Source organism: Octodon degus, unplaced genomic scaffold (assembly GCF_000260255.1).
Source record: "Octodon degus isolate 3935 unplaced genomic scaffold, OctDeg1.0 scaffold00082, whole genome shotgun sequence".
Lineage (NCBI taxonomy): Eukaryota > Metazoa > Chordata > Mammalia > Rodentia > Octodontidae > Octodon > Octodon degus.
In genome coordinates, this window is record NW_004524658.1 from 941,189 (window position 1) to 953,901 (window position 12,713).

Below are 12,713 nucleotides of genomic sequence, written 5' to 3' on the forward strand. Positions count from 1 at the left end.
GGGGGAGGCACTGCAGAGTGGTGGGGGGCGGCCCGTGGGGCTGGGAGAGGTTCCGGCCCACGCTGTGCCTGGGCTGGGACTGGTCCCGCCGGCGCAGGGTAGCAGGAAACTCTCCGCACACTCACCGGACCTGGGCTAGGACTCGCCAAGCTTGTTTCAAGTAGGTGCTTTAGACTACTGAGCCATCTCTCCAGCCCCACAGTAAGATATTAAACAGCAATTTTTTCCCCGTGTATTGTAGGCCATCTCTTCACTCTGTTGATTGTATCTTTTGTTGGGAAGCTTTCATATTTAACATAATGCTGTTAGTTAATCTTCATGTTTCTTGTACAGTTGGATTTCTGTTCAGAGATTACTTGCATATGCCTATGCCTTCAAGGATTTGACCTCTTTTCTTCTAATAGTTTGTTTATCTTTTCATATTTAGACTTCTGATATATTCTGATTTTAGTTTCCTACATGATGAGAGCTGTGGATTTAATTCTAATTTTATGCATGTAGATATCCAGTTTTCCCAGAACCACTTGCTAAAGAGTGTTTCTTCCAGCATATTTCTTCATCCATTGTCAAAGATCAGATAGCTGCAATACACAGGGATGTTTCTGCATCCTGTGTTCAGTTCCTTTAATCCAGAGTTTGTTTTTATGTGAGTGCCATTCTATTTTTTTCACTGTAGCTTTTAAATATACTTTGAAGTTCAGGATTGTGTTGTCTCATGCTTTGCTCTTGCTGTTCAGATATTCTTAAAAAAATATAAAAGTAAATTTCATTTGACCCAGATATTCTTATTTTTGATATCTGCTCAAAAGAGTTAAAGAAATCACATTACTGTGATACATACATACATACATACCCATATTTATGGAAGCATAATTGATTATAGCAACCTATATAACCTATCAGCCTATGTATCACCAACAAACGAATGGATATAGAAAGTGTGGTACACACAATGGAGCAATATTCTGCTAGAAAGAAATATGAATTTGAGTGATTTGAGATGATAATAAGAAAAGTAAATTGTACACCAGCTTAAATGTCACATTATTTCTCCTAGTTGAGAAACCTGAAATATACATTAAATAAAAAGCAAAATAAAAACTAGATAATATGAAATGGATATTTTGCATCTAGGAAGAGGACAAAGGGAAAAAGAAATGCAAGAGAAAATGGAGGCAAAAGAGATGAAAGAAAAATATTAGAATGTACTTTGAAAATGTACGAATTCCACGCTGCCCACAGTGAATGCGTTCATTATGTACAGTAAATGTTTAATAAAAAATTAAAATTTAAAAAATAACTCAGAAAAAAGAATTGATCCTACAATCTCCAAGTCTCCCTTCAGTTTTGTACCCTGTCCTAAATCATCTTCTTCCAGTAACTCTAGGACCACATGCACATACTCAGTGTCTTGGAATGAATAATAATAAAACACCTCATAATTCTACCCCCTTTAGAAAACACTCCAGGGTTTACTTGAATTTAAATAATAGGATTAGATGTCTATGTATGTAGCAGTCTCTGTGTATGTATAAGAGGCAGAGCTTCAACGAGCACCACCTACACCGTCGTATCACCACTGTGCCTGGCCACGACCAGCTTGAGTAAAGCTGCATTAGCCAGAGTGGTCAAGAAGAGGGTGTTCCTTAAAGAAACTTGTTTATTTTAGAATAATTCTAGATTTCCACAGAAATTGTAAATATAGTGTGGAAAGATTTTATGTGTCCTCTCTCCAGTTTTACTAACATTCTGCTTGAGTGTGGTTAATTTGCCAAAATTAGTGAACCCATATTGATATATCATAATGAATTGGAATCCAAACTTTACTTAGATAGCCAATGTCTTATTCATCCAAGATGCCACACCACTACATGGAGTCATCATTTCTCCTTAAACTACTTTTGGCTTCGATGGTTTTCAAGTCTGTTTTTAACAACTTTGATAGGTTTGAAGAGTAATGACCCAGTATGTGACAGAATAACTTTCAAGAGGGATTGGTTTAATTTTTTTTTCATCATTAGACTCTAGTTACATTTTTTGCAGCACAACATTGCAAAAATAAATTGCTATTTCAAAAATTACATCGAGGACATATAATATTATCAAAACTTAATCCAACGAATGTTCAACCTTGATCATGTTCCCCAAGCTGTGTTTCTGCACTGCCTAGTTACTCTATTTCTCCTCCATTCTACACTGTACTTTTCAGAAGAAGGGTACTACCTATACAGCATACTTCACGGGTTAGTATTTATGTTGCAATTCTATAAGAGAAAAGTGTCTTCATGAAGTATTTAGTGTTTGCCATAGATACTTTTATAAAAAAGGTATAAACATACATTTTCCTTAATTAATTTATATCAGTATAGTCTCATGGATATTTATTCTATACTTTGAGTTATAATCCAGTATTAAATTATTTATTTTATTGCTTATATTTTTTTAAACTCAGGCTGCTGCTGTCGGTTGCCTCCTGTGCTCCTTAGTGTGCCTCCAAAGTTGTGAGATTTTTCTTTTGAGCGCTTTCTTATTTTCTGCCACTATAAGATGCTACAGCAATGGATTTCAAAGCAAATGATAAGAATAGTGAATAAGTATGCCAAAGTAAATGAGGCCAACAACAGGTATCAAAACCTTCATAAATAAACCAAGAAGATGTCTGAACAAACCCAAGATTCTGTTCATATGTATAATCATTTGTTTATTTTTCCTCCCAAAATTTCTGACCTAGATTTCTGTATTACATATGCCTTGAATTATACAAAAAGTAGTTTGAGAAAAGTCTTTATATAATTAAACAATGAGGGTGATATTTCACTCTAGAGCCAAGATCCATACATATGGAATATGCTTCATCTAGTGCACATACCCAATTCAGCAGTTAATATAGAAGATGTCAAGTGCAAGATTGCTTGTCTAAATCTAATGCAAAAAAATACTGCCTTATAACATTCACATAGCATTTCACATAATTCAAAGATTTTATTTGTAGAAAATATTGTGTTCTGTGCCACATCCAAAAATCATGCATTATCACAGCTTGATAGTAAACTGACCATCTTATTACATCTATGCCCCTAAAACATTTTTCTTCTCTGGCTTCTAGTGTGAAAATGCTCATCACATAGAGCAAAGGTAAGGCAGGAAATGAGGAGCATACTGTGCCAACACTGATTACATGAAGGGTATGATGAACTTGGTCTTTATCATTCCTCTAAAACCCTGTTCCCTCCTGCGTTGCTAAATTGAATCATTCTCTGGATGCTGTAAACTATGCAGCCTTTAAAATGACTACTTAGCTCAGGTGTGATGGCACATACCTATTATCCCAGCACTCAGAAGGCTTATGTAAGAGGATTTTTGGGAGTTCAAGGCCAGGCTGAACAGCATAGTAAGACCCTGTATCAAAATAAAAAAGAAAGAAAGAAAAGAAAATACAATTCATCCCATCAGCAACACTTCAATCTAGAGCAACATTCTATCATTGTATATTTGCAGTATTAAGCACTATTACTTGAAAAACACTCATTCTCTACACACAACACTTTCTAACATAGTGACCTTCACATGTAGTTTTTCAGTGCTAAAATTATTATTTCTTATTATAATTTTCTACAGATTTTAAAAAGTCCTTAGCATAATTTATTATACCAGGGGCTTGAGAAGGAGAAAAGCTACTGCAGGCCTTGGATTACTGGCCAGTGGGATTGCTTTCATGGAAATTTCTGTACTTCCTGAGAGGATGGCTAAGGTCAGTGCATATTATACTTTCACAAGTGCATGGCTGTCTCGGGATGGGTCATGCATTCCCAGTGTCACCCACCTGGTGGTTTATAGCCACTCTTATAGCTCCATTACAGAATTCATGCTCTGAACCTTTCCTCATTTTTCTACTTTGTTTCTGAATCCCTGCATGATTCCACACTCACCACTGTCTCTGATGAGTATCCGTGGACAGTTTCTTATGAGCTATAGACTTCAAGTATTCTTTCTATCTGTAGTTTATAGGAAAGAGCTTTTGTTCTTTGTGGCTAGCTCACTTACATAAATTTATACTTGTGGCAAGCTCCTTCAAATAAGTTTACCAGGACAAGGCAGCTGGAAGACTGAGCTCAAAGCACAGAGAAACTCTGCAAGTGGTGGGCTGTGTATCATTAAGATTTTCCACAAGACAATATCATACTATAGGATCAACTTACTTCACTTTGAATTTTATCCCATAACAATAGTGGTATTGTGAGGGGAGATGACAATTCTTTCACCCTTGAATAAGAAATAATAAAAATCCATTGATTTTACTCAGTATCTAAGTATCTACATAAGACTCTTAAATTCAAACAAAATCCTATGTAACAAGAAAATCTCCAAACTTTACTCAGGTGTATGAGATACCTTAGTGCAGATTTTAGGTCACAAACTCATCATCCCTTTTGAAAAATTTCTCTCAAAATGTAGAAGCAATATAATTACCATATAATAAAAGAATGCACAAATCTAACAACAATATGCAATGTATTAATTATTGTAACTGTCCTACTAACATAGATTGAAACTGTTTCATTTCTATTTTATCTTTTTTCTCATTAAAATGAATAAAAAATAAACATTATAAACTTAAAAATTAGTAAATAGTTTATATAAATTTGATGTAATGAAGAAATTTGAAACAAACATCATTTCAACCTCTCTTTCTCATTCAGCTTATAACCTTCAGCCACATTTTACTACCAAAAAGATTACAATCAACTTGTTCAGGAGGTTATAAAAGACGTATCAATTTTTTTGGAAGGGAGCTTTTTCACAGTGATACGGGGATTCACTGTGTAGCTTAGACTGGCCCTAAACTCACTGTGTAGACCAAGTTGTCCTCAAATTACTGCAATCCTCCTGCTCCAGCTTCCCAAGTACTAGGATCACAGGCATGCATGACCACAGCTGGCCAAATTTAGCTGTAATTGCTCCCCACAATCTTTTTTCACCATAGCTTTCCTCACATTCTCTTTCCATATGGAACTACATCCAGGTATCAGAGATCACCATCCTATTTTACAGCTGTCATTTTTTAGCATGCTGTTTCTTCTGATTGGAAAGTATCACTTCAAATACAAACACTAAGGGGCTGGTGAGATAGCTTAGCAGTCTAAATTGCCTGCTTAGGCAATTTTTGGCAGGCTCAGGGGACTGCAGTTTGATCTCCAGGACCACATGTTATGCCAACCCCGCCCCCAGGGTGGACTGAGCCAGCAACAATCCCCCAAAAAGAAAATATGTCCACTAAATTCTTCATTTGTTATTGTTGTGCCTTTACAGGTTTACATCTACCAGTACAAATTTTTTCATTATTATATCCTTTTAATTTTAGACTTAGTAGATGTTTATTTTTTTGATTTAAAGAGAATAGGAAAACTAACAGATTACACATTAGTGACAACCCACAATTTCAAAACAAATTTTAAAAAAGGTGATAGGTATTCAGCAATGTTTGTTATACTGCACAGTTTTGTCTTCAATGTAGCTGATGTAAAATTGGTGGAAATAAAAATTTTAAGCAATAACTCCTGCCTTCAGAAAAAAACAATAGCAATTAGTAATAAAATCATCTTAGCGGTCCTGTGTATCTACATAAATGATTTTTTCCTTCTTTTTTTTCCATTGTTATTTCCTTTCCCTCATCCCAATTGTTAATTCCTTTGGCTTAGTTTTTTCTGCTTTTAATATATCTATTGTACCTTTTAGGTTTTATATACTCTTTTAGGTTCTCCTACTAGGGAGACAATACAATGTTTATATTTATAAGTTTGATTTACTTCACTTATGAGTATAGCCTCTAGTTGAATCCATTCACCTATAAAAGCCTGAAGTTTATCTGTCTTTATTGCTGCAATAATTCATTGTATAAGAATACCACATCATTTTTATCCATTCCTCAGTTGATGGCATTTGAGTTGTTTCCAAGATTTAGCTATGACAAATCATGCTACTATAAACATGTATGCACATATATCACTGTAGTATGACATTTTCAGTTCTTCTGGGAAAAATACCCAAGAGGGGAATAGCCATATTGAATGGGTTTTCTAATTTTTTGAGGAATCTCCAGAATGATTTCCATAGTGGTTGTACCAATCTACATTTCCACCAACAGTATATAAGAGTTCCTTTTTCCCCACAGCCCTTCCAGCATTTGTTATTATTTGACTTCTTGATGATAGCCATTCTTTCTGGGGTGAGACAGAATCTTAGATTTGTTTTTACTTGATTTCTCAATGACCAGTGCTGTTGAACATTTTCACATATATTTACTTGCCATTTGTATTTCTTAATTTTTGATTTGTGTATTCATCTCAGATGCCCATTTTTAGACTTGGTCTTTGAGTTTGTGAAGTCTGATTTTCTTTTAGTTCTTTATACGTTCCTGATAGAAGTCCTTTGTCTGAATGACTATTGGTTAAGATTTTTCCCCAGTTTACACATTACAATACTTACACATATTTAGATCTTTAATACATTTAATCCACAGTCATAGATTTGGACCTAGTTTTAATTTTTGGCATATGGAAGGCCATCTTTTTCCAGAACTATTTATTAGAGTGTGTTTGGAGTTGTGCCTGCATCTTCTGATCTGTTCCACTGATCTTCAGTTCTGCTTTTTTGCCAGTTCCATGCTAATTTTACCACAGTAGTTTTGTAGCATAATTTCAAGCAGGGATCGTGATGCCCATAGCCTTGCCTCTGTTAGCCAGGATAGCCTTTGCTATTCTAAATATTTTCTGATTTCAAGTGAATATTAAGAACATTTTCTCTAGATCTGTGAGGTATGCTGATGGTTTTTGGTCATGATAGTGTTAAATATATATAATAGTTTTGGAACTATAACCATTTTCACAATGTTGGTGAAAATGAGCGAGGAATGTCTTTCCATTTTTTCAAATCCTCTTTGTTCTCTTTTTGTAGAGTACTGTAATTTTCATTGTATAGAAATTTTACTTCATTTGTTGAATCAATTTCTGAGCATTTCATTTTTTGATGCCATTATGAAATGTGTTGTTGCTCTAATTTCTCTTTTAGTGAGTTTGTTGTTTGTGTAAAGGAATACTATTCATTTTTGGTTATTGATTTTGTATGCTGCTATGCTGCAGAATTTGTTTCTTAATTGTAGGACTGTCTTGAAGCCTTTTGGGACTTCCATGTAGAGTATCATGTCATCTTTAAATAATGATAATTTAACTTCTTCCTTTCCAACTTTTATTCCTTTTATTTCTCTCTCTTATTTAATTGCTGTGGCTAATTTTCCAGAATTATAATGAGGAAGGTAGATCATGAGCATCCTTCCTTTTTTCCTGATTTTGAAGTAAAAATCTTTTGGCTTTTCTCCATTTAGGATGATAACATCTGTTGATTTGCCATAGATGCCTTTTATCAGACTGAGGTAAAGGCTATCCCAAATTTTCACAGTGCTTTTATCATGAGTGAGTGTTTGATTTTGTCAAGAGAGGTTTTTTTTTTTTTTTTTTTTGCTTCTAATGAGATAATCATGTGGTTTTCATTTTATGCTCTATTGATATGGTGTATTACCTTTATAGATTTGCATATGTTGAGCCATCCTTGTATCCTTGGGATAAATCCCATCTGCTTACTGTGCATAATATTCCTGATACTTTGCTGCATTCTTGTTGCTAGTATTTTGTTACATATTTTTGAATCCATGTTAATTACAGAGATTAGTATTGTTTTCCATCCTTTGACTTTCAGCTAATTGAGGGGCAGTATTAGGATGCTAATTTGTTCTCATTCTGTTTTCCTAATATGAGAGTACACCACCATAAATTTGCCTCTGAAAACTCTTCTCTCTGAATCTAATAAATTTCTGTATTTGTTGGATTGTAGACATTGTTTAATTTCTTCTTTAATTTCATCTGTGACCCATTGGTTGTTCAGAAGATTGTTATTTAATTTCCATGTGTTTGTGTACTTTTTAAATTTCTTTTGTCAATAATTTTCTATTTCATTACACTATGGTCAGATAATATATATGGAATAATTTCAACTTTTTTACATTTACTTAAGCATGCTCAATGTGTTACTATTTGGTCTATTTTGCAAAAAGTCCCATGTGAAACTGAGAAGACTGTGTACTCTGATGCTGAAAGAAATGTTATGAAGATCTACTCAGTCCATTTCTTCACTAGTTGGGTTTAATTCTGTTATTGCTTTACTGATTTTTTTTTGCCTAATTGATCTATCACTTTATGGCAAAGGGGCTCATTTGATTTTTAATATTTGTCAAAACTTGTCTTATGTAGTTGGATGCTCCTATATTGGGTACATATATACTTATGATTATTATCTCATTCTCTTGAAGTTTTTCCTTAAATATGTGGTGACATTCTTTATCTTGTGTTATCATTCTTGGTTTGAAGTTCAGGTTGACTATGAACAGAATAGCTATCCCTGCTTTTTTGTGTGAGTTCCTGGCACATAGACTTTCCATCTTTGACTTTTAGTCTATAAATTTCCTTTTAAGTCAAATATGTTTCTTATATACTTCACATTGTTGGATTTTGGTTCTTGATCCACTCTGCTAGGCTATTCCTTTGAATTGGTGAATTGAGGACATTTACTTTGGTGGTTATAGCTGATTTACTTTCACTTGACTTTGTCTTTTTTTTTTCTTTCTTTTTTATTTTCTGGCTGCTGGTTCTCTACGTTTCCTGTGTTTAGGAAATTTCTAGCCCTGTTTGGTGGTGTCTTTCTGTTGTTGCTCTTGAAACTGTCATTCTGATTTCTTCTTAAATATCATTCATTATTCTTTGTAGGGTTGGTTTGGTGTTCATCAATTTCTTTAGTTCTTCTTTATCATGAAAGTATTTTACTTTTCTATTGATTTTCACATATGGATTTGCAGCATAGATCATTCTTAGATGGAAGTTTTTTATTATTATTTATTTGGTACAGGGTCTCACTATGCATCTCAGACTCATAGTGATCTTCCTATTTTCAGCATCCCCAGTTCTGGGATTACAGGGATGTGCCACCATGCCAGGTCTTGGTGACTGGCTCAGTGTACCTGGGAGTGGGGCCAGTGAGGCATGTGGTACTGGGGATTGAACCCTGGTCCCTGTGCTTGCCTAAGTGGGCACTTAGACTGCTGACCAATCTCTCCAGCACTTCGAAGTTGTTTTCTTTCAGGACTTGAAATACTTCCCTCTAACCTCTTCTTGACTTGATGGTTTGTGTTGGGAAATAGGCTGTGATTTTGATAGGCTTTTCTTTATAAGTGATCTTTTTTCTCTAACAGTTTTTAATATGTTGTTCTTGTGCTGAATTTCTGGGATCTTATTATGTTCCTGAGTGTAGATCTGTTTTTATTGGTGCTGTTGAAGTTCTATATCCCCTCACTGAACTGCATGTCAAATTGTTTTCCCATGCTTTGGGAAGATTTCTGCTATCACTTCTGTAGATAGACCTTTTATGTTGTTTGAATTGATTCCTTCTTTTACATTGAAACCTATCAGTCTTATGTTGTTCATCTTTGTGTCATCTTTATTTGTTGAATTGTTATTTACTGATTCCTTGCTATTTTTAAGAGATGTTTCTTTTCCTACCTAGAAAAGAGTCATTAGCTGCAATGATGTCTCCAAGGTCTGAAAGTCTATCCCGAGTTTCATTCAAATGTCTTGCCAGTTTTTAATGGAATTTTCCATTTCCTGGATGTCTCTTTGAATCTGTTTCATTTATTCTACTTTTTTCTATATTTCTCATTCAATGTTTCCATCATTTTTCTATGCTGCTCTTTTTTAAAAATCACTGTTTCCTTTAGTTATGATCAGCAATTCTTTCACTATGGTTATTATTACTTTTTATCTCATATAGTATTTCTGGTCGCATTTGCTCCATACCTACGTTGTTATTTCTTTATTTCAATTGCCATCATTTTAGAGACTTTATGTATGTGACTTCAATTTCTTCTATGCTGCTATCTCCTGGACTTGTTCTGGGTAGATTGAGGTCCTGAGATTGCATTTTGCTCCTTTATCTTGTCTTTTTCTATTTCACAAAAAAAAAAAACTCTTTATTTTGATTTCTATGAAAAATCCTTGTGAAATTTCGGTAGCAGGTAGCTATATCACTACTATCATGGTCACTCTTGGGCGAGTCCATTCTTCAGGGATATCTTCTGTGTGTTGGAGATTCTTGGGTTGTGCCTGTATCAAGATCCTGCCTTTTGGGCTAGGCAGACAGTGCAGTAGAATAAGTGCTTGCCTGGCAAGCACAAGGACCTGAGTTCAATCCCAGATTCCGAAAAAAAATAAAAAATCTTGCCTTTCCAGTTAACTGAGAGTGAGATGTTGGTTTCTGTTTGCTACTGTCCTCTGTCTTTAGGGGTAGGGCTTTGGTGAGGTTATAACCCCAGTGCTTAACAATATTGCTACCCAAGAGAGAACAAGTGGTAAAAAAGTTAATGATATCCTAGTTGAAGTAGTATAATTAACAATTATAATAACATCCAGCAAAATTTAGAAACTGAAAAACTTCAGTAACTGTTGGTTTTGAACTTTGGATCATAGGAGCAACGTGTACACTTATATAACTGAACGAGTCATAACTTGTCAGTTTGTATACAAAATTTTTCCCCATGTCATAATGGCTTTACCCTGTGTCCTCCTAGCCAGGCCAATTGCCAGGTTCTAGTTGCCTCATTTCACGTAGGGGGATGGGTCGGGCACCTGAACTCTTCCAGTCGAGATATGTATTTGTAGCACATATATTCAGTTATTTAAATAAATGCTGACAATTGGGCCACTGAGATAGTTCAGCAGACTAAACACCTGCTTAAGCAAGTGCAGGGATGGGGGGTCAATCCCTGGCACAGCATGCCATGCCGGCCCTTTCTAGGGACACACTGAGCTGGCCACCAAGACCCAACAAGAGGATCTCTACAAGTCCAAGCTGCTTAGTGAGACCCTGTACCAAATATATAAATTTAAAAAATTAAATAAATTAATTAAATAAATACTGACAATTATATCTATAATAGGTTAAACATTGTCTTCTCAAACTTCATATCTGTCTGGAACCTTAGAATGTGACCTTATTTGGGAATAAGGGCCTTTCTGATGTAATTTGTTCTTTTAAGAGGAAGTAATATGGATCTGAGCTAGGGTATCCTAAATCAATGAAATAATTTCCGTAGATATTGGCAAGAGATATTTAGCTTTAGGAAGAGGCCATAGGAAAACAGAATGGAGACTGAACCAACACAATTATAAGTCAAAGAACACCAAGGAAACCTTGGGAAACTCCAGAAGTTAAACAAGTAGGGAAAGAATCCTTTTCAAAAGTCTTCAACGGAAATTTGTCCATGTTGACACCTTAATTTCATATTTCTGTTCTTCAGAAGCATGAGAGAACACTTTTGTCATTTTAATCAGATAACCTTGCTTGTGATAATGTGGTACAGCATCCCTGAGGAAACACACAATTTCTAAGAAGAAATTTAAACAAATCATTACATTTAAAACATTAATTTTTGGCTCCGCTCCGCTCCCCAAGCTGCACTGTACTGCAGCCATTGGCTGCTGCCATCGCAGAGCAGACGGTGGGCGCACCTCCCACCTACGCGGCTCTCGGCAAGTCTGCGGGGTGTCTTCACCAAGGGCTACAGGTTTGGATTAATAAAACTTGATTTGAAATTCAAGTCTGACAATGGATTGGAATTCACCAGCTCGGGCTCAACCAACACAGAGACCACCAAAGTGACAGGCAGTCTGGAAACCAAGTACAGGTGCACCGAGTACCTCCTGACGCTCCTGGAGAAGTGGAACAGGGACGGCACCTTCTGCACCGAGATCACCGCGGAGGATTTAGCTCACGCGAGGACTAAAGCTGACCTTCGATTCATCCTTCTTGCCAAACACGGTGTGTGTGTGGAGGGATGGGGATGATGCAAAGATCAAGAAGGGGTGCAAGCGGAAAGGAGCTCATCAACCTGAGCTGCGACGTGGACTTCGACCTCGCAAGGCCTTTGATCCGTGGCTCCCTGGTGCTGGGCTACGAGGACTGGCCAGCCGGCTACTAGATGAATTTTGAACCTGCGAAGTCCCGAATGACCCAGAGCAACTTTGCGGCTGACTTCAAGACGAAGGAGTTCCGGCTTCACACTGAAGTGAGTGATGGCAAGGAATCTGGTGGTTCTGTTTACCAGGTGAACAAGCAGCTGGAGGCCGCTGTAGTCTCCCCTGGACAGCAGGAAACAGCAGCCAAGTGTCAGCTCCACCCTGATGCCTGCTGCTCAGCCAAAGTGAACAGCTCCTGCCTGATTGGTCTAGGATACACTCAGACCCTAAAGCCAGGAGTCAAACTGACACTGTCAGTGGAAGCTGATAATGTGTGGGCACTTCGTGATTCTGAATTGAGTACGTGAATGAACTGTCACTGTCTGAGAATCAGATCCGGCTTCCTACCCTTACTGGTGAGAAGCTCACGACTTGCTGGTGTGTACAAACTCAGATGAAAGGGACTTTTTTAGACAAACCTTCACACCCTGCTCCCACTCCAGCCCCTCATCACCTCTTTTACACCAAAAGTAGTCTACAGGGTGCATGAGCTGTTGCTTTTGTGCCATTTTGGGGTGGAGAGGGGTGTAATGAAGCCAATCATTCAGAATTTCATTCCTCTTCATATTGTGGGTTTTTTTTTTTTTTTTTTTTTTT

The 12,713-nt window shown here is 36.5% G+C and overlaps 1 pseudogene; it reads left to right on the forward strand.

Moving 5' to 3' along the window:
* The window catches only part of LOC101566705, a 97,615-nt pseudogene extending 85,191 nt beyond the window's left edge, over window positions 1-12,424 (forward strand).
* Window positions 12,425-12,713: the final 289 nt, after the last annotated feature.